Below are 18,651 nucleotides of genomic sequence, written 5' to 3' on the forward strand. Positions count from 1 at the left end.
CCACGGAAGCCCAAAAATTAAATAGTCGTCAGGTATTGAGGAAAAACACTGCCTTTTTACTTTACATCTGAGACCTCACAACACCACTCCCGGGTGGGCTGGAACCACCAACATTTCGTTTAACAGCTGAACGCGCTAACCATTGCGCCACTGAAGCCCAAAAATTAAATGTTCGTCAGGTACTGTGGAAACACTTTGGCTTTTTACGTTACACTTGAGATCACACAACACCGCTCCCGGGTGGGCTCGAACCACCAACCTTTCGGTTAACAGATGAACACGATAACCATTGCGCCACGGAAGCCCGAAAATTAAATGGTCGTCAGGTATTGTGGAAACACTTTTGGCTTTTTACGTTACATTTGATATCTCACAACACCGCTCCCGGGTGGGCTCGAACCACCAACCTTTCGGTTAACAGATGAACGCGATAACCATTCAGCCACGGAAGCCCAAAAATGAAATGTTCGTCAGGTCTTTTGGAAAAACTTTAGCTTTTAACGTTACATTTGAGATCTCACAACACAGCTCCCGGGTGGGCTCGAACCACCAACCTTTCGGTTAACAGATGAACGCGATAACCATTGCAAAACGGAAGCCCAAAAATTAAATGGTCTTCAGGTATTGTGGAAAAATTTTGACTTTTTACGTTGCTTATAAAAATTAACACCAACGTTCCCGGGTGGGCTTGAGCCACCAACCTTTCGGATAACAGCCGAACGCGCTAACCAATGCGCAACGGAAGCCCAAAAATTAAATGGTCGTCAGGTGGAAAAAATTTTATATTTTGGGTTACAGCTGAGACCTCACAACACCGTTCCCGGATGGGCTGAACCACCAACCTTTCGGGTAACAGCCGAACGCGCTAACCATTGCGCCACGGAAGCCCAAAAATTAAATGGTCGTCAGGTATTGTGGAAAAACTTTGGCTTTTTACGTTACATTTGAGATCTCACAACACAGCTCCCGGGTGGGCTCGAACCACCAACCATTCGGTTAACAGATGAACGCGATAACCATTGCAAAACGGAAGCCCAAAAATTAAATGGTCTTCAGGTATTGTGGAAAAACTTTGACTTTTTACGTTAAATCTGAGACCTCACAAGTCACAACACCGCTCCCGGATCGGCTCGAACCACCAGCCTTTCGGTTAACAGCCGAACGCGCTAGCCATTGCGCCACGGAAGCACGAAAATTAAATGGTCGTCAGGTATTGTGGAAACACTTTGGCTTTTTACGTTACATTTGATATCTCACAACACGGCTCCCGGGTGGGCTCGAACCACCAACCTTTCGGTTAACAGATGAACGCGATAACCATTGCGCAACGGAAGCCCAAAAATTATATGGTCCTCAGGTATTGTGGAAACACTTTGGCTTTTTACGTTACACTTGAGATCACACAACACCGCTCCCGGGTGGGCTCGAACCACCAACCTTTCGGTTAACAGATGAACGCGATAACCATTGCGCAACGGAAGCCCAAAAATTAAATGGTCTTCAGGTATGGTGGAAAAACTTTGACTTTTTACGTTACTTATAAAAATTAACACCAACGTTCCCGGGTGGGCTTGAGCCACCAACCTTTCGGATAACAACCGAACGCGCTAACCATTGCGCCACGGAAGCCCAAAAATTAAATGGTCGTCAGGTGAAAAAAATTTTATATTTTGGGTTACAGCTCAGACCTCACAACACCGTTCCCGGATGGGCTGAACCACCAACCTTTCGGGTAACAGTTGAACGGGCTAACCATTGCGCCACCGAAGCCCAAAACTTAAATGGTCGTCAGGTATTGTGGAAAAACTTTGGCTTTTTACGTTACATTAGAGATCTCACAACACAGCTCCCGGGTGGGCTCGAACCACCAACCACTCGGTCAACAGCCGAACGTGCTAACCATTCAGCCACGGAAGCCCAAAAATGAAATATTCGTCAAATATTTTGGAAAAACTCTGACTTTTTACATTACATCTGAGACCACACAGTACCGCTCCCGGATGGGCTTGAACCACCAAACTATCGGTTAAAAGCCGAACGCGAATTTCATTGAGCCACGGAAGCCCAAAAATTAAATTGTCGTCAGGTATTGTGGAAAAACTTTAGCTTTTTACGTTACATTTGAGATCTCACAACACCGCTCCCGCTATCGGTTAAAAGCCGAACGCGAATTTCATTGAGCCAAGGAAGCCCAAAAATTAAATGTTCGTCAGGTATTGTGGAAAAACTCTGACTTTTTACGTTACATCTCAGACCTCACAATACCGCTCCCGGATGGGCTTGAACCACCAAACTATCGGTTAAAAGCCGAACGCGAATTTTATTGAGCCACGGAAGCCCAAATATTAAATGATCGTCAGGTATTGTGGAAAAACTTTAGCTTTTTACGTTACATTTGAGATCTCACAACACCGCTCCCGGGTGGGCTCGAACCACCAACCTTTCGGTTAACAGATGAACGCAATAACCATTGCGCAACGGAGGCCCAAAAATTAAATGGTCTTCAGGTATTGTGGAAAAACTTTGACCTTTTACGGTACTTATAAAAATTAACACCAACGTTCCCGGGTGGGCTTGAGCCACCAACATTTCGGATAACAGCCGAACGCGCTAACCATTGCGCCACGGAAGCCCAAAAATTAAATGGTCGTCAGGTGGAAAAACCATTATATTTTGGGTTACAGCTGAGACCTCACAACATCGTTCCCGGATGGGCTGAACCACCAACCTTTCGGGTAACAGCCGAACGCGCTAACTATTGCGCCACGGAAGCCCAAAAATTAAATGGTCGTCAGGTATTGTGGAAAAACTTTGGCTTTTTACGTTATATTTGAGATCTCACATCACCGCTCCCGGGTGGGCTCGAAGCACCAACCATTCGGTTAACAGATGAACGCGATAACCATTGCGCAACGGAAGCCCAAAAATTAAATGTTCTTCAGGTATTGTGGAAAAACTTTGACTTTTTACGTCACATCTGAGACATCACAACACCGCTACCGGTTGGGCTCGAACCAACAACCTTTCGGTTAACAGCCGAATGCGCTAACCATTGCGCCACGGAAGCCCACAAATTAAATGGTCGTCAGGAATTGTGGAAAAACTTTAGCTTTTTCGTTACATTAGAGATCTCACAACACGCTCCCGGATGTGCTTGAACCACCAAACTATCGGTTAAAAGCCGAACGCGAATTTCATTGAGCCACGGAAGCCCAAAAATTAAATGTTCGTTAGGTATTTTGGAAAAACTCTGATTTTTACGTTACATCTGAGACCTCACAATACCGCTCCCGGATGGGCTTGAACCAAACTATCGGTTAAAAGCCGAACGCGAATTTCATTGAGCCACGGAAGCCCAAATATTAAATGGTCGTCAGGTATTGTGGAAAAACTCTGACTTTATACGTTACATCTGAGATCCCACAACACCGCTCCCGGGTGGGCTCGAACCACCAATCTTTCGGTTAGCAGCCGAGCGCGCTAACCATTGCGCCACTGAAGCCCACAAATTAATTGGTCGTCAGCGAGGGGGAAACCACTTGTGAAATCAGGTGTACAAAATTTTTGAAATCACGATTGAAGTCCATAAATTATTTTTGAATTCTCTATAAATTAATGTGATTCACTTCGAAGTTAATTTAGAGCGCTCTGTAAATTTTGTGTTTTGTTTTATTCTTATTATGTATTGTGGTTAATATGTTTAAAGACTAGAGTCTATTTTTTTTTAAAATGATTTCGTAAAGTATCATAATGTTGTTAGTCCATATAATGATTGATCATTCGTGTGGACTTTTGTTTAGGTTACAGTTAACTGGATAGCGCTGCTCTTGATCTGTTTTTAAGATGATAATTTGCTTATGTTTATTTTTGATGTTATTTTGATGAACATTAATACTTTTCAAGTAAATATGTTTTGGATTTCATTTAATCGCTATCGCTGGTGCTATGTTTTAGTAGTTTTGTTTATGATCAGTGAACGAATTTCTGTTTAGTTTTTGGTTATGCTGAACTAGCGTTTAGTTTTTGCGTTTGCTAGTACCGGAGTCGAACTTAGTCCCACCAGGAGTTCATAATAACCCGAAATACGAAACTGGTTAAAAAGCCCGTAACAACAAAGTTTCAGCGGATTCATACACCGCTTAGCTCCCAAAGAAATAGTTACCACATTTTTTTGCGCCCACGCGCATTAACTTACACACATCCGGTTTAGAACTATTTTTATCTTGTGATTTTGGGAGCGAAAACGGCTCACGTCTGATTCTGCCGGAATGGTGTAAATTAAGCCTTGTTTCTACTAAACATTTAAACGATCGTCAATGATGTTTTGTTGTGATATGTGTGAGTGAGAATTCCGTGGTTAAATTAAAACAGTTTGGACAAATTTATTCCCAGTATCTTTAATATAAGAATTGCAACGTGTTTCTACGTCCACCATATCGCCATTTTTCTTTTCGACGGAGATCCCAGCCAACGGAAGTTTTGGAACGGAAAACCAAGGAGCAGAGATACCACTACGATATACTGTAAGGTTTAGAGAGCTGCATTTCTGTTCCAAACGTTACCATTTCCATACCACTCTTTTTCAAATTTTTGTTTACCAATTCCACCCATAGATTTCATCAACCTCCCCATACGTTACCGATCCGTGGTTTCCAAATACCAACCCTTCCCATTCCCGATTAAGAAACGTTATCTCATTTCGAACCATTACCGAAATCAAATATAGCAGAGAACCATTTCCATACCATTACCGATATTCAATATTATAAATGAACAACGTAATTTGTACCATTGAATGACAAACAAGGAGAACTCACCTGCAACTTCTACACTAGTCGAAGCATTCTTTTGAAATCTGCCCTATTTTTCCTTCACAAAATGAGCCACAACAAAAATATAAATTTGTTTCGAATCAGGGTTCATACAAACCTGGAAAACTGGGAAAATCTGGAAAAATCAGGGAAATAAATAGTTGACAAAAACCTCAGGGAAACTTCATGGACATAAGGGCCTAGCAATTAAGCAAAATGTTCGTGAACATACACTCCAAAGGATTAACATTACACTATACTTTGGAGGCTCGTAACTCTGGTTTTACTAGACATACGGGGATGTCATTTGAGTATGTTATAGTCCAATTTGTCCCCCATCCACCCATACTAAAAGCTTAGGGCTACGACAAACATGGCTCTCTCATTTGGCTAAACTCATCCTGTCGCCCTCGTTTAGCTAACCCACCCTGTCGCACTCGTTTAGCTAATCCACCCTGTCGCACTCGTTTATCTAACCCACCCTGTCGCACTCGTTTAGCTAACCCACCCTGTCGCACTCGTTTAGCTAACCCACCCTGTCGCACTCGTTTAGCTAACCCATCCTGTAGCACTCGTTTAGCTAACCCACCCTGTCGCACTCGTTTAGTTAACCCACCCTGTCGCACTCGTTTAGCTAACCCACCCTGTCGCACTCGTTTAGCTAACCCACCCTGTCGCACTCGTTTAGCTAACCCACCCTGTCGCACTCGTTTAGCTAACCCACCCTGTCGCACTCGTTTAGCTAACCCACCCTGTCGCACTCGTTTAGCTAACCCACCCTGTCGCACTCGTTAAGCTAACCCACCCTGTCGCACTCGTTTAGCTAACCCACCCTGTCGCACTCGTTTAGCTAACCCACCCTGTCGCACTCGTTTAGCTAACCCACCCTGTCGCACTCGTTTAGCTAACCCACCCTGTCGCTTTCGTTTAGCTAACCCACCCTGTTGCACTCGTTTACCCTCTGGTTCTACAAGAGATACAGGGATGAACTTTGAGTGTGTTATAGTCCAATTTGTCCGCCCATCCTACCATACTATTTACACCACAAGCATGGGCCGAGTAATTAAGCGAAAAGTTCAAAAACATGCCATAACTCAGGTTCTACTAGAGATACGGGGATGTTATAGTCCAATTTGTTCCCCATCCAATGATACTAAAAACTTAGGGCGACGAAAAACTGGAGCCAAGTAATTAAGGTGCTAACCATGTTAGTTTTGGCTATTTTTGAAAGTGGCTGCGAGACAGAGCAATCATCATCATCATCTTCATTAAGTGTAGTTACCTGCTCCACACTGTAAAAAGTTGTGGTGTCTAAATAGCGCCATAATGGTGTTAAAACAATGTGCACTATTTGAGCACCTTGACATGGTGCGGAAATAGTACGAAAATGGTTCGATATTTTAAAAACACCATTAGCTTAAACGAATGGTGAAGAAATGGGTTTATAAAGAAAAGGTTTGCAAATGATAACTTAATTATATAAAATAACCCCATGGAATACCCCATTAAATGGTGCTCAAATGGCATAGAATTAGTGCGATATTTTTTATACACCATTCGCTTAAATAAACGGTGAGAAAGAGGGTTGAAAAAGCCTCATTCATTAAAAGGCGCACAAATGATACCCAAACGATATAAAATAACACCTTTCGGATAACAGCCGAACGCGCTAAGCATTGCGCCAAGGAAGCCCAAAAATTAAATGGTCGTCAGGTACTGTGGAAAATCTTTTATATTTTGGGTTACAGCTGACACCTCACAACACCGCTCCCGGATGGGCTCGAACCACCAACCTTTCGGTTAGCAGCCGAACGTGCTAACCATTGAGCCACGGAAGCCCAAAAATTAAATGGTCGTCAGGTATTGTGGAAAAACTTTGGCTTTTTACGCTACATTTGAGATCTCACAACACCACTCCCAGGTGGGCTCGAGCCACCAACCTTTCGGTTAACAGATGAACGCGATAACATTGCGCAACGGAAGCCCAAAAATTAAATGGTCTTCAGGTATTGTGGAAAAACTTTGACTTTTTACGTCACGTCTGACACCTCACAACACCGCTACCGGATGGGCACGAACCACCAACATTTCGGTTAACAGCCGAACACACTAAGCATTGCGCCACGGAAGCTTAGAATATAAAATGTTGTCAGGTATTGTGGAAAAACTTTGGCTTTTTACGTTACATTTGATATTTCACAACACCGCTCCCGGGTGGGCTCGAACCACCAACCTTTCGGTTAACAGATGCACGCGATAACCATTGCGCAACGGAAGCCCAAAAATTAAATGGTCTACAGGTATTGTGGAAAAACTTTGACTTTTTGCGTTACTTATAAAACTTAACACCAACGTTCCCGGGTGGGCTCGAACCACCAACCTTTCGGTTAACAGCCGAACGCGCTAACCATTGCGCAACGGAAGCCCACAAATTAAATGGTCGTCAGGTATTGTGGAAAAACTTTGGCTTTTACGTTACAATTGAGATCTCACATCACCGTTCCCGGGTGGGCTCGAACCACCAACCATTCGGTTAACAGCCGAACGTGCTAACCATTGAGCCACGGAAGCCCAAAAATTAAATGTTCGTCAGGTATATTGGAAAAACTCGGATTTTTACGTTACATCTGAGACCTCACAATACCGCTCCCGGATGGGCTTGAACCAACAAACTATCGGTTAAAAGCCGAACGCGAGTTTCATTGAGCCACGGAAGCCCAAGAATTAAATGGTCGTCAGGTACTGTGGAAAAACTTTAGCTTTTACGTTACATTTGAGATCTCACAACACCGCTCCCGGATGGGCTTGAACCACCAAACTATCGGTTCATAGCCGAACGCGAATTTCATTGAGCCACGGAAGCCCAAAAATTAAATGTTCGTCAGGTATTGTGGAAAAACTCTGACTTTTTACGTTACATCTGAGACCTCAAAACACCGCTCCCGGATGGGCTCGAACCACCAACCTTTCGGTTAACAGCTGAACGCGCTAACCATTGCGCCACGGAAGGCCATAAATTAAATGGTCGTTAGGTATTGTGGAAACACTTTGGCTTTTTACGTTACAATTTAGATCTCACAACACCGCTCCCGGGTGGTCTCGAACCACCAACCTTTCGGTTAACAGATGAACGCGATAACATTGCGCAACGGAAGCCCAAAAATTAAATGGTCTTCAGGTATTGTGGAAAAACTTTGACTTTTTACGTCACGTCTGAGACCTCACAACACCGCTACCGGATGGGCGCGAACCAACAAACTATCGGTTAAAAGCCGAACGCGAATTTCATTGAGCCACGGAAGCCCAAAAATTAGATGGTCGTCAGGTACTGTGGAAAAACTTTAGCTTTTTACGTTACATTTGAGATCTCACAACACCGCTCCCGGATGGGCTTGAACCACCAAACTATCGGCTAAAAGCCGAACGCGAATTTCATTGAGCCACGGAAGCCCAAAAATTAAATGTTCGTCAGGTATTGTGGAAAAACTCTGACTTTTTACGTTACATCCGAGACCTTAAAACACCGCTCCCGGATGGGCTCGAACCACCAACCTTTCGGTTAACAGCCGAACGCGCTAACCATTGCGCCACGCAAGGCCAAAAATTAAACGGTCGTCAGGTATTGTGGAAACACTTTGGCTTTTTACGTTACATTTTAGATCTCACAACACCGCTCCCGGGTGGGCTCGAACCACCAACCTTTCGGTTAACAGATGAACGCGATAACATTGCGCAACGGAAGCCCAAAAATTAAATGGTCTTCAGGTATTGTGGAAAAACTTTGACTTTTTACGTCACGTCTGACACCTCACAACACCGCTACCGGATGGGCTCGAACCACCAACCTTTCGGTTAACAGCCGAACACACTAAGCATTGCGGCACGGAAGCTTAGAATATAAAATGTTGTCAGGTATTGCTGAAAAACTTTGGCTTTTTACGTTACATTTGATATTTCACAACACCGCTCCCGGGTGGGCTCGAACCACCAACCTTTCGGTTAACAGATGAACGCGATAACCATTGCGCAACGGAAGCCCAAAAATTAAATGGTCTTCAGGAATTGTGGAAAAACTTTGACCTTTTACGTTACTTATAAAACTTAACACCAACGTTCCCGGGTGGGCTCGAACCACCAACCTTTCGGTTAACAGCCGAACGCGCTAACCATTGCGCAACGGAAGCCCACAAATTAAATGGTCGTCAGGTATTGTGGAAAAACTTTGGCTTTTACGTTACATTTGAGATCTCACAACACCGTTCCCGGGTGGGCTCGAACCACCAACCATTCGGTTAACAGCCGAACGTGCTAACCATTGAGCCACGGAAGCCCAAAAATTAAATGTTCGTCAGGTATTTTGGAAAAACTCTGATTTTTACGTTACATCTGAGACCTCAAAACACCGCTCCCAGATGGGCTCGAACCACCAACCTTTCGGTTAACAGCTGAACGCGCTAACCATTGCGCCACGGAAGGCCATAAATTAAATGGTCGTTAGGTATTGTGGAAACACTTTGGCTTTTTACGTTACATTTTAGATCTCACAACACCGCTCCCGGGTGGTCTCGAACCACCAACCTTTCGGTTAACAGATGAACGCGATAACATTGCGCAACGGAAGCCCAAAAATTAAATGGTCTTCAGGTGTTGTGGAAAAACTTTGACTTTTTACGTCACGTCTGAGACCTCACAACACCGCTACCGGATGGGCGCGAACCAACAAACTATCGGTTAAAAGCCGAACGCGAATTTCATTGAGCCACGGAAGCCCAAAAATTAGATGGTCGTCAGGTACTGTGGAAAAACTTTAGCTTTTTACGTTACATTTGCGATCTCACAGCACCGCTCCCGGATGGGCTTGAACCACCAAACTATCGGCTAAAAGCCGAACGCGAATTTCATTGAGCCACGGAAGCCCAAAAATTAAATGTTCGTCAGGTATTGTGGAAAAACTCTGACTTTTTACGTTACATCTGAGACCTTAAAACACCGCTCCCGGATGGGCTCGAACCACCAACCTTTCGGTTAACAGCCGAACGCGCTAACCATTGCGCCACTCAAGGCCAAAAATTAAACGGTCGTCAGGTATTGTGGAAACACTTTGGCTTTTTACGTTACATTTTAGATCTCACAACACCGCTCCCGGGTGGGCTCGAACCACCAACCTTTCGGTTAACAGATGAACGCGATAACATTGCGCAACGGAAGCCCAAAAATTAAATGGTCTTCAGGTATTGTGGAAAAACTTTGACTTTTTACGTCACGTCTGACACCTCACAACACCGCTACCGGATGGGCTCGAACCACCAACCTTTCGGTTAACAGCCGAACACACTAAGCATTGCGGCACGGAAGCTTAGAATATAAAATATATATTAAATTAATATATTAAACGATTTAACTATTTTTAAAGTTATTTACTGGCGATTAAAATAATTAAAAATAATTATATTTATTTAAATATTAAAGATAAACCCAAGTACCGAAGTCGTTAAATCATTGCCTCCTATATCTATCAAGGCCCGTGCATTGCGTTATATTTCGTACATTGTCTCTTATATCTTTTTAGGCCCGTGCATTGCGTTATATTTCCTACATTGTCTCCTGTATCTATCAAGGCCCACGCATTGTGATATATTTCCTTCATTGCCTCCAATATCTATCGAGGCCCGTGCATTGCGATATATTTTTGAGAACAACAACCAAAATGGGAAGCTCCTCTCAGAACCATAATAATTTGTTTTCTCAGTTATATGAAATGAAAATATGGATAATATTTTCGGCAATTCGATTTGAATGGCTCTTTCTGATGTATCATTCTCTCAGCACTGTTCATAATGGACAGGAACGTAGAGATTCGAGACACTAGGAATTACGATAGTGTTTCAAATCCTCTGTATTGAGGGCTTAAAGGCTTGGAGTGAGTCGAAAGATAAATACACATCCTATTTTTTAGTTGTACCATGCGTACCACAATGTTGCCAGGCGTTTATTGAAGGATGCTTGGGTACTTGGTACAGACTGTTACGTCTACCAAGTTTCCTAGCATTCAAGAATAAATAGGATTCATAGAAGCCAGTGTTATGGGCATGTCATGGGTCAAGTCGTTAAATATATCGACGCAGTTAAATAGCTGATGGCATTATTTTATCCACATTCCCATTGCCTTTCGAGTGGAAGTTCAACTTTGGCACGGACGACAGATGGCGCTCTTAAATTTCTACCGCCAAAAATCGTTGTTGTCTGCTCGTTTTCCCCTTCCGCGTTTTTTCGTTATAAACTTATGATTTAACGAACTGTTAAGATAAAATTTCATATTTCCTAAGACAGATAAGCTTCTACTCCTTTCATCTTACTCCCAGTTAGATTACCTCAACCGTATTCTTAGTCTACCAGTATGATTTGTAACATTTGTCCATATCAAAGCTGAATCATACCTCGCCACACAAAAAGCAAATGTCCCCAAAACATGGAAGCCACAACCCAATCACACATAAGCTAGGCTCGTACTTGTTCATCGCCTTCGATTATTTCACTAATATTAGCATTATCATTTTGTACATTATTGGGTTCCTCATTAATAGATATGCCTACGCTTACGGTACTTTCAATAGAGCTTTTATTTAATGCGTCATCTTTCGCAGAATCATGGCCAACTGGCCTCGCGGTAGGACCAACATTGGGTGTGCTAGAACCTGTTCCCGAAACAGCCTTTTTTTCAGCTGCTAACACTCTTCTCCTTTCATTTTCTCGTTTCCTAAATTCAGGATCTAACCTTTTTGCCCTCATTCTTTCCCTTGCTTTACGTTTCCTGATTTCCTCTTTACTTAAATTATTATCCTCCTCCATTTTATTATTCAGTTAAATACTCACAAAAATCCGCAAAAGCAATCCCCTTGCAAGACTCTGTAACGTTTGAAATATTATTTTCCGAAGAAAGTTATTACAGAAGATTGAATTATGAAGCACTACCTTTCAAATTCAAATAAAGAATGATAAAAGTGCGAAAATAAGGTCTTTCACAAATAGGGGGCGTATAATGTAAACATTTTTTTTTATATTTAAAAAATATTCTTAGATAAGATTGTCAAATACTTTTTTCGCCGTTGAATTTTTTTTAACACCAGCTTGTAATCTAACTGGGAGTAAGATGAAAGGAGTAGAAGCTTATCTGTCTTAGGAAATATGAAATTTTATCTTAACAGTTCGTTAAATCATAAGTTTATAACGAAAAAACGCGGAAGGGGAAAACGAGCAGACAACAACGATTTTTGGCGGTAGAAATTTAAGAGCGCCATCTGTCGTCCGTGCCAAAGTTGAACTTCCACTCGAAAGGCAATGGGAAAGTGGATAAAATAATGCCATCAGCTATTTAACTGCGTCGATATATTTAACGACTTGACCCATGACATGCCCATAACACTGGCTTCTATGAATCCTATTTATTCTTGGATGCTAGGAAACTTGGTAGACGTAACAGTCTGTACCAAGTACCCAAGCATCCTTCAATAAACGCCTGGCAACATTGTGGTACGCATGGTACAACTAAAAAATAGGATGTGTATTTATCTTTCGACTCACTCCAAGCCTTTAAGCCCTCAATACAGAGGATTTGAAACACTATCGTAATTCCTAGTGTCTCGAATCTCTACGTTCCTGTCCATAAAAAAGTGACATAAAAAAAACCAATTGCCAATATTTATTTATTTTTTATGTTATATTCTTTATGAAAATACTTTAAGCCAGCAGTATTACTTTACTTGAAGTGTATAACCGCCCCAATGAGGAAGAGACGTACTTCTTACCAAGCCAAACCAAACCTAACCGAACAGTAACGTTTTGGAATAGGAATATTATTTGAGAAGTCAATGAAGATAAACATCAATATTTTGGAAAAGGCGTAACAATGTTAAATGATTTATAAAATATTACTAACCTAACCCGGTTTTGAACGAAAACGTTTTTTTTGGAAGAAATTGTTTTTGTTAAATGCTTAACCCGAGTCCAATTTTCGCTTTTTCTGTATACTATTATATTATATATTTTGAAAACACGGTGTTGAAAACTTCCTGAGGTCGTTTTTTATTATCATCTTGTTACATAGTTGTCAAATATAGTGGCGCTTCCTAGGCAGTACGAATGTATTGAAAACGTTAGGACTTTTGAGGTCGCTTAATTCGATAAATAGCTTCGTTTGAATTGTAAATACGAAACCCGCGGTTGGGCTAAATTCATTAGAAACTTTGGCGGGATTCGGTCTAACGGAATTCTACGCAATGGAAATATACCTATTTAAACAAATCTAGCCGACCTGTTGGAAATGTTCTATTATTAAAGCCAAGAGAGCTTATTTATTTTTCATGTCGTACCATCACTTTAAACATATATTTTGCTCAAAATTTGAGTAAAGAAGTCCTTTTCTCAATATAAAATGAAAACCATTATGGGTTTCATTATGAATAAACCACCTTGTGGTAAAATATACCTCCACTTTTTAATTGTTTTTCTAAAATATAATTCTTCATAAAATAATGATTTAAAAAATTGAAACCTCATACCAAAGTATTAAAAACATGTTACATTAAATAACACCCGGCAAACGTTGATGTTTAGCTTAGTGTTAAGATTATTCTGTGTTTACCTCTTAAACGTGATAAAATAAGAAGTGTTTCTATTTGCAACACATTTTAAGGATCCTTATAGAGAAACAGAGATGTAATTAGACATCTACATTGAAGCAATAAACATTACCTCACACCAATGTTTAACTTTATAACATGTTCATATGTTGCAAACTTAAACACTTTTTTTCTGTGTAAGAAAGAAATTCTTTCTAATTATGTTTAAGTGATAAAATAATGACTACTTCATAATAATAACCATGTGAAATGCTTTAAGATTACAAATTTTCTGAGTCATGGACAATCGTCAATAAGCTCAAGAACCAAAAAACGAGTACTATCAGATTGCTCTAAAATGGTTACAATGGACATTCGACCCTTCAGATCAATCCAAGGTGAAGGTTTTCGCATATTAGCAAATTCACTAATATCTGTTGGTGCTCAGCATGGAAATATCGACGCGTCGTTAGTACTTCCAAACCTACCTACAGTTAGCAGAAACTGCGAGGATCTCTACCGTAAAGTGAAGAAGAAACTAATTATGGATTTGGATTCAGTTAAATCTATAGCACTCACAACAGACGGCTGGACAGACAGTTTCAGAATGGTGTAGTACATTTCTGTAACGGTTCATTTTTACCAGGAAGACTTTAGACTTTAGTGCAAAGTTTTAGGTACAAGAGAAATTGATAAAAAAAATCAGGCGATAATATCCGTGAGCTTGTTTTATTAGAGGTATTGAAAGAATTTGAATTAGAGAACAAGGATATTTATTTTGTTTCCGACGGTGCTGCCAATATGGTGTCAGATTTGAGAAAGTATCCATGGTTTTGGTGCGCCGCACACCAATTAAACCTGATTTTGGACCACGTAACCTACTTCAAAAAGTCTGGATTGCAAAGAAAGTTGGTGAAAACTCTGAAACAAGAAGTGTGTACTCGATGGAATTCGCGGTTGGAAATGATTGAGTCCGTGTACGAGGCGAAAGACCAAATTAGAAAATTATTGTCAGAACGAGGAGAGGAGAGACTTTTTTTCCAAATAGACATGGAAATGTTAAAATCCACCATCAAGATACTGGAATGTTACAGATCTTGCAGTAATGATCTTTGTCAGGAAAAAAAACCTACTTTGCACCTTGTTATTCCATGGCTGGACAGACTCAAAAAAGAAGATGATCATCCAGAAATTAAAAAGGTATAGTTCTTTTCCAAAAATTGGTGTTTTAAGAACTTCACGTACAGTAAAACGAAACACTTGTTATAATTGTATTTCGTAGTGCAAAGAGCTACTCTTTGCAGAGCTTCAAAAGTTCACGATCAACAAGTACCATAAAATGGCAGTTTTCTTAAACCCTAAAATGAAACTAATGAAATCAATTCCTGAAGAGCAGCGATCTAGTGTGATCAGTTATATTCGTGGTGAACTGGAGCAGGATACTACACTTAATGAAGATGATGATGATGATTGCTCTGACTCGCAGCCACTTTCAAAAATAGCAACTAACAATCATTTAATTTCTGAGCTTCCGTGGCTCAGTGGATAGTGCGTTCGGCTGTTAACCGAAAGGTTGGTGGTTCGAGTCCACCCGGGAGCGGTGTTGTGAGATCTCAAATGTAACGTAAAAAGCCAAAGTTTTTCCACAATACCTGAAGACCATTTAATTTTTGGGTTTCCGTTGCGCAATGGTTTTCGCGTTCACCTGTTAACCGAAAGGTTGGTGGTTCGAGCCCATCCGGGAGCGGTGTTGTGAGATCTCAAATGTAACGTAAAAAGCCGAAGTGTTTCCACAATACCTGACGACCATTTAATTTTTGGGCTTCCGTGGCGCAATGGTTAGCGCGTTCGGCTGTTAACCGAAAGGTTGGTGGTTGAGCCCATCCGGGAGCGGTGTTGTGAGGTGTCAGATGTAACGTAAAAAGCTTAAGTTTTTCCACAACACCTGACGTCCATTTAATTTCTGGGCTTCCGTGGCTCAATGAAATTCGCGTTCGGCTTTTAACCGATAGTTTGGTGGTTCAAGCCCATCCGGGAGCGGTGTTGTGAGATCTCAAATGTAACGTTAAAAGCCAATGTTTTTCCACAATACCTGACGACCATTTAATTTGTGGGCTTCTGTGGCGCAAGGTTTAGCACGTTCGGCTTTTAACCGAAAGGTTGGTGGTGCGAGCCCATCCGGGAGCGGTGTTGTGAGGTCTCATATGTGACGTAAAAAGTCAAAGTTTTTCCAAAATACATGTAGACCATTTAATTTTTGGGCTTCCGTGGCGCAATGTTTAGCGCGATCGGCTGTTACCCGAAAGGTTGGTGGTTCGAGCCCATCCGGGAGCGGTGTTGTGAGGTGTCAGCTGTAACCCAAAATATAAAAGTTTTTCCACAGTATATGACGACCATTTAATTTTTGGGATTCTGTGGTGCAATGGTTAGCGCGTTCGGCTGTTATCCGAAAGGCTGGTGGTTCGAGCCCATCCGGGAGCGGTGTTGTGAGGTGTTGTGAGGTGTCAGCTGTAACCCAAAATATAAAAGTTTTTCCACAGTATATGACGACATTTAATTTTTGGGCTTCCGTGGCGCAATGGTTAGCGCGTTCGGCTGTTACCCGAAAGGTTGGTGGTTCGAGCCCATCCGGGAGCGGTGTTGTGAGGTGTCAGCTGTAACCCAAAATATAAAAGTTTTTCCACAGTACCTGACGACCATTTAATTTTTGGGCTTCCGTGGCTCAATGAAATTCGCGTTCGGCTTTTAACCGATAGTTTGGTGGTTCAAACCCATCCGGGAGCGGTGTTGTGAGATCTCAAATGTAACGTAAAAAGCCAATGTTTTTCCACAATACCTGACGACCATTTAATTTGTGGGCTTCTGTGGCGCAAGGTTTAGCACGTTCGGCTGTTAACCGAAAGGTTGGTGGTGCGAGCCCATCCGGGAGCGGTGTTGTGAGGTCTCATATGTGACGTAAAAAGTCAAAGTTTTTCCAAAATACCTGACGACCATTTAATTTTTGGGCTTCCGTGGCGCAATGGTTAGCGCGATCGGCTGTTACCCGAAAGGTTGGTGGTTCGAGCCCATCCGGGAGCGGTGTTGTGAGGTGTTGTGAGGTGTCAGCTGTAACCCAAAATATAAAATTTTTTCCACAGTATATGACGACATTTAATTTTTGGGCTTCCGTGGCGCAATGGTTAGCGCGTTCGGCTGTTACCCGAAAGGTTGGTGGTTCGAGCCCATCCGGGAGCGGTGTTGTGAGGTGTCAGCTGTAACCCAAAATATAAAAGTTTTTCCACAGTACCTGACGACCATTTAATTTTTGGGCTTCCGTGGCTCAATGAAATTCGCCTTCGGCTTTTAACCGATAGTTTGGTGGTTCAAGCCCATCCGGGAGCGGTGTTGTGAGATCTCCAATGTAACGTAAAAAGCTAAAGTTTTTCCACAATACCTGACGACCATTTAAGTTGTGGGCTTCTGTGGCGCAATGCTTAGTGCGTTCGGCTTTTAACCGAAAGGTTGGTGGTTCGAGCCCATCCGGGAGCGGTGTTGTGAGGTGTCAGCTGTAACCTAGAATATAAAAGTTTTTCCACAAAACCTGAAGACCATTTAGTTTCTGGGATTCCGTGGTGCAATGGTTAGCGCGTTCGGCTGTTATCCGAAAGGTTGGTGGCTCAAGCCCACCCGGGAACGTTGGTGTTAAGTTTTATAAGTAACGTAAAAAGTGAAAGTTTTTCCACAATACCTGAAGACCATTTAATTTTTGGGCTTCCGTTGCGCAATGGTTATTGCGTTCATCTGTTAACCGAAAGGTTGGTGGTTCGAGCCCATCCGGGAGTGGTGTTGTGATGTCTCAGATGTTACGTAAAAAGTCAGAGTTTTTCCACAATACGTGACGAACATTTAAATTTTGGGCTTCCGTTGCGCAATGGTTAGCGCGTTCGGCTGTTAACCGAAAGGTTGGTGTTTGCAGCCCACCCGGGAGAGGTGTTGTGGGGTCTCAGATGTAGCGTAAAAAGTTATAAGTTTTCCACAATACCTGACAACCATTTAATTTCTGAGCTTCAATGGCTCAATGGTTAGCGCGTTCGGCTGTTAACCGAAAGTTTAATGGTTTGAGCCCATCCGGGAGCGGTGTTGGGAGGTCTCAAATGTAACGTAAATAGACAAAGTTTTTCAACAATACCTGACGACAGTTTAATTTTTGGGCTTCCGTGGTGCAATGGTTAGCGCGTTCGGCTGTTATCTTAAAGGTTGGTGGCTCAAGCCCACCCGGGAACGTTGGTGTTAAGTTTTATAAGTAACGTAAAAAGTCAAAGTTTTCCACAATACCTGACAACATTTTAAATTCTAAGCTTCCGTGGCGCAATGCTTAGTGCGTTCGGCTTTTAACCGAAAGGTTGGTGGTTCGAGCCCATCCGGGAGCGGTGTTGTGAGGTGTCAGCTGTAACCCAGAATAAAAAAGTTTTTTCACAATACCTGAAGACCATTTAATTTTTGTGCTTCCTTTGCGCAATGGTTATCGCGTTCATCTGTTAACCGAAACGTTGGTGGTTCGAGCCAATCCGGGAGCGGTGTTGTGAGGCCTCAAATGTAACGTAAAAAGCCAAAGTTTTTCCAATCTACCTGACAACATTTTAAATTCTAAGCTTCCGTGGCGCAATGCTTAGTGCGTTCGGCTTTTAACCGAAAGGTTGGTGGTTCGAGCCCATGCGGGAGCGCTGTTGTGAGGTGTCAGCTGTAACCTAGAATATAAAAGTTTTTCCACCATACCTGAAGACCATTTAATTTTTGGGATTCCATGGTGCAATGGTTAGCGCGTTCGGCTGTTATCCGAAAGGTTGGTGGCTCAAGCCCACCCGGGAACGTTGGTGTTAAGTTTTATAAGTAACGTAAAAAGTCAAAGTTTTTCCATAATACCTGAAGACCACTTAATTTTTGGGCTTCCGTTGCGCAATGGTTATTGCGTTCATCTGTTAACCGAAAGGTTGGTGGTTCGAGCGCACCCGGGAGCGGTGCTGTGAGGTTTCAGATGTTACGTAAAAAGTCAAAGTTTTTCCACAATACCTGACGAACATTTAATTTCAGAGCTTCCGTGGCTCAATGAAATTCGCATTCGGCTTTTAACCGATAGTTTGGTGGTTCGAGCCCATCCGGGAGTGGTCTTGTGATGTCTCAGATGTTACGTAAAAAGTCAGAGTTTTTCCACAATACTTGACGAACATTTAAATTTTGGGCTT

At 42.2% G+C, this 18,651-nt stretch overlaps 2 non-coding genes across 2 annotated transcripts; both read right to left on the reverse strand.

The window, feature by feature from the left end:
• Positions 1-3,429: 3,429 nt before the first annotated feature.
• On the reverse strand, positions 3,430-3,502 carry TRNAS-GCU (transfer RNA serine (anticodon GCU)). Its single transcript has one exon. It is a non-coding gene; the product is annotated as a tRNA-Ser (tRNA).
• A 3,074-nt stretch (positions 3,503-6,576) lies between these two features.
• On the reverse strand, positions 6,577-6,649 carry TRNAS-GCU (transfer RNA serine (anticodon GCU)). Its single transcript has one exon. It is a non-coding gene; the product is annotated as a tRNA-Ser (tRNA).
• Positions 6,650-18,651: the final 12,002 nt, after the last annotated feature.

Source organism: Phalangium opilio, unplaced genomic scaffold (genome assembly GCF_054372755.1).
Source record: "Phalangium opilio isolate 3A_F unplaced genomic scaffold, DU_Popi_V2 ptg000003l_1, whole genome shotgun sequence".
NCBI lineage: Eukaryota > Metazoa > Arthropoda > Arachnida > Opiliones > Phalangiidae > Phalangium > Phalangium opilio.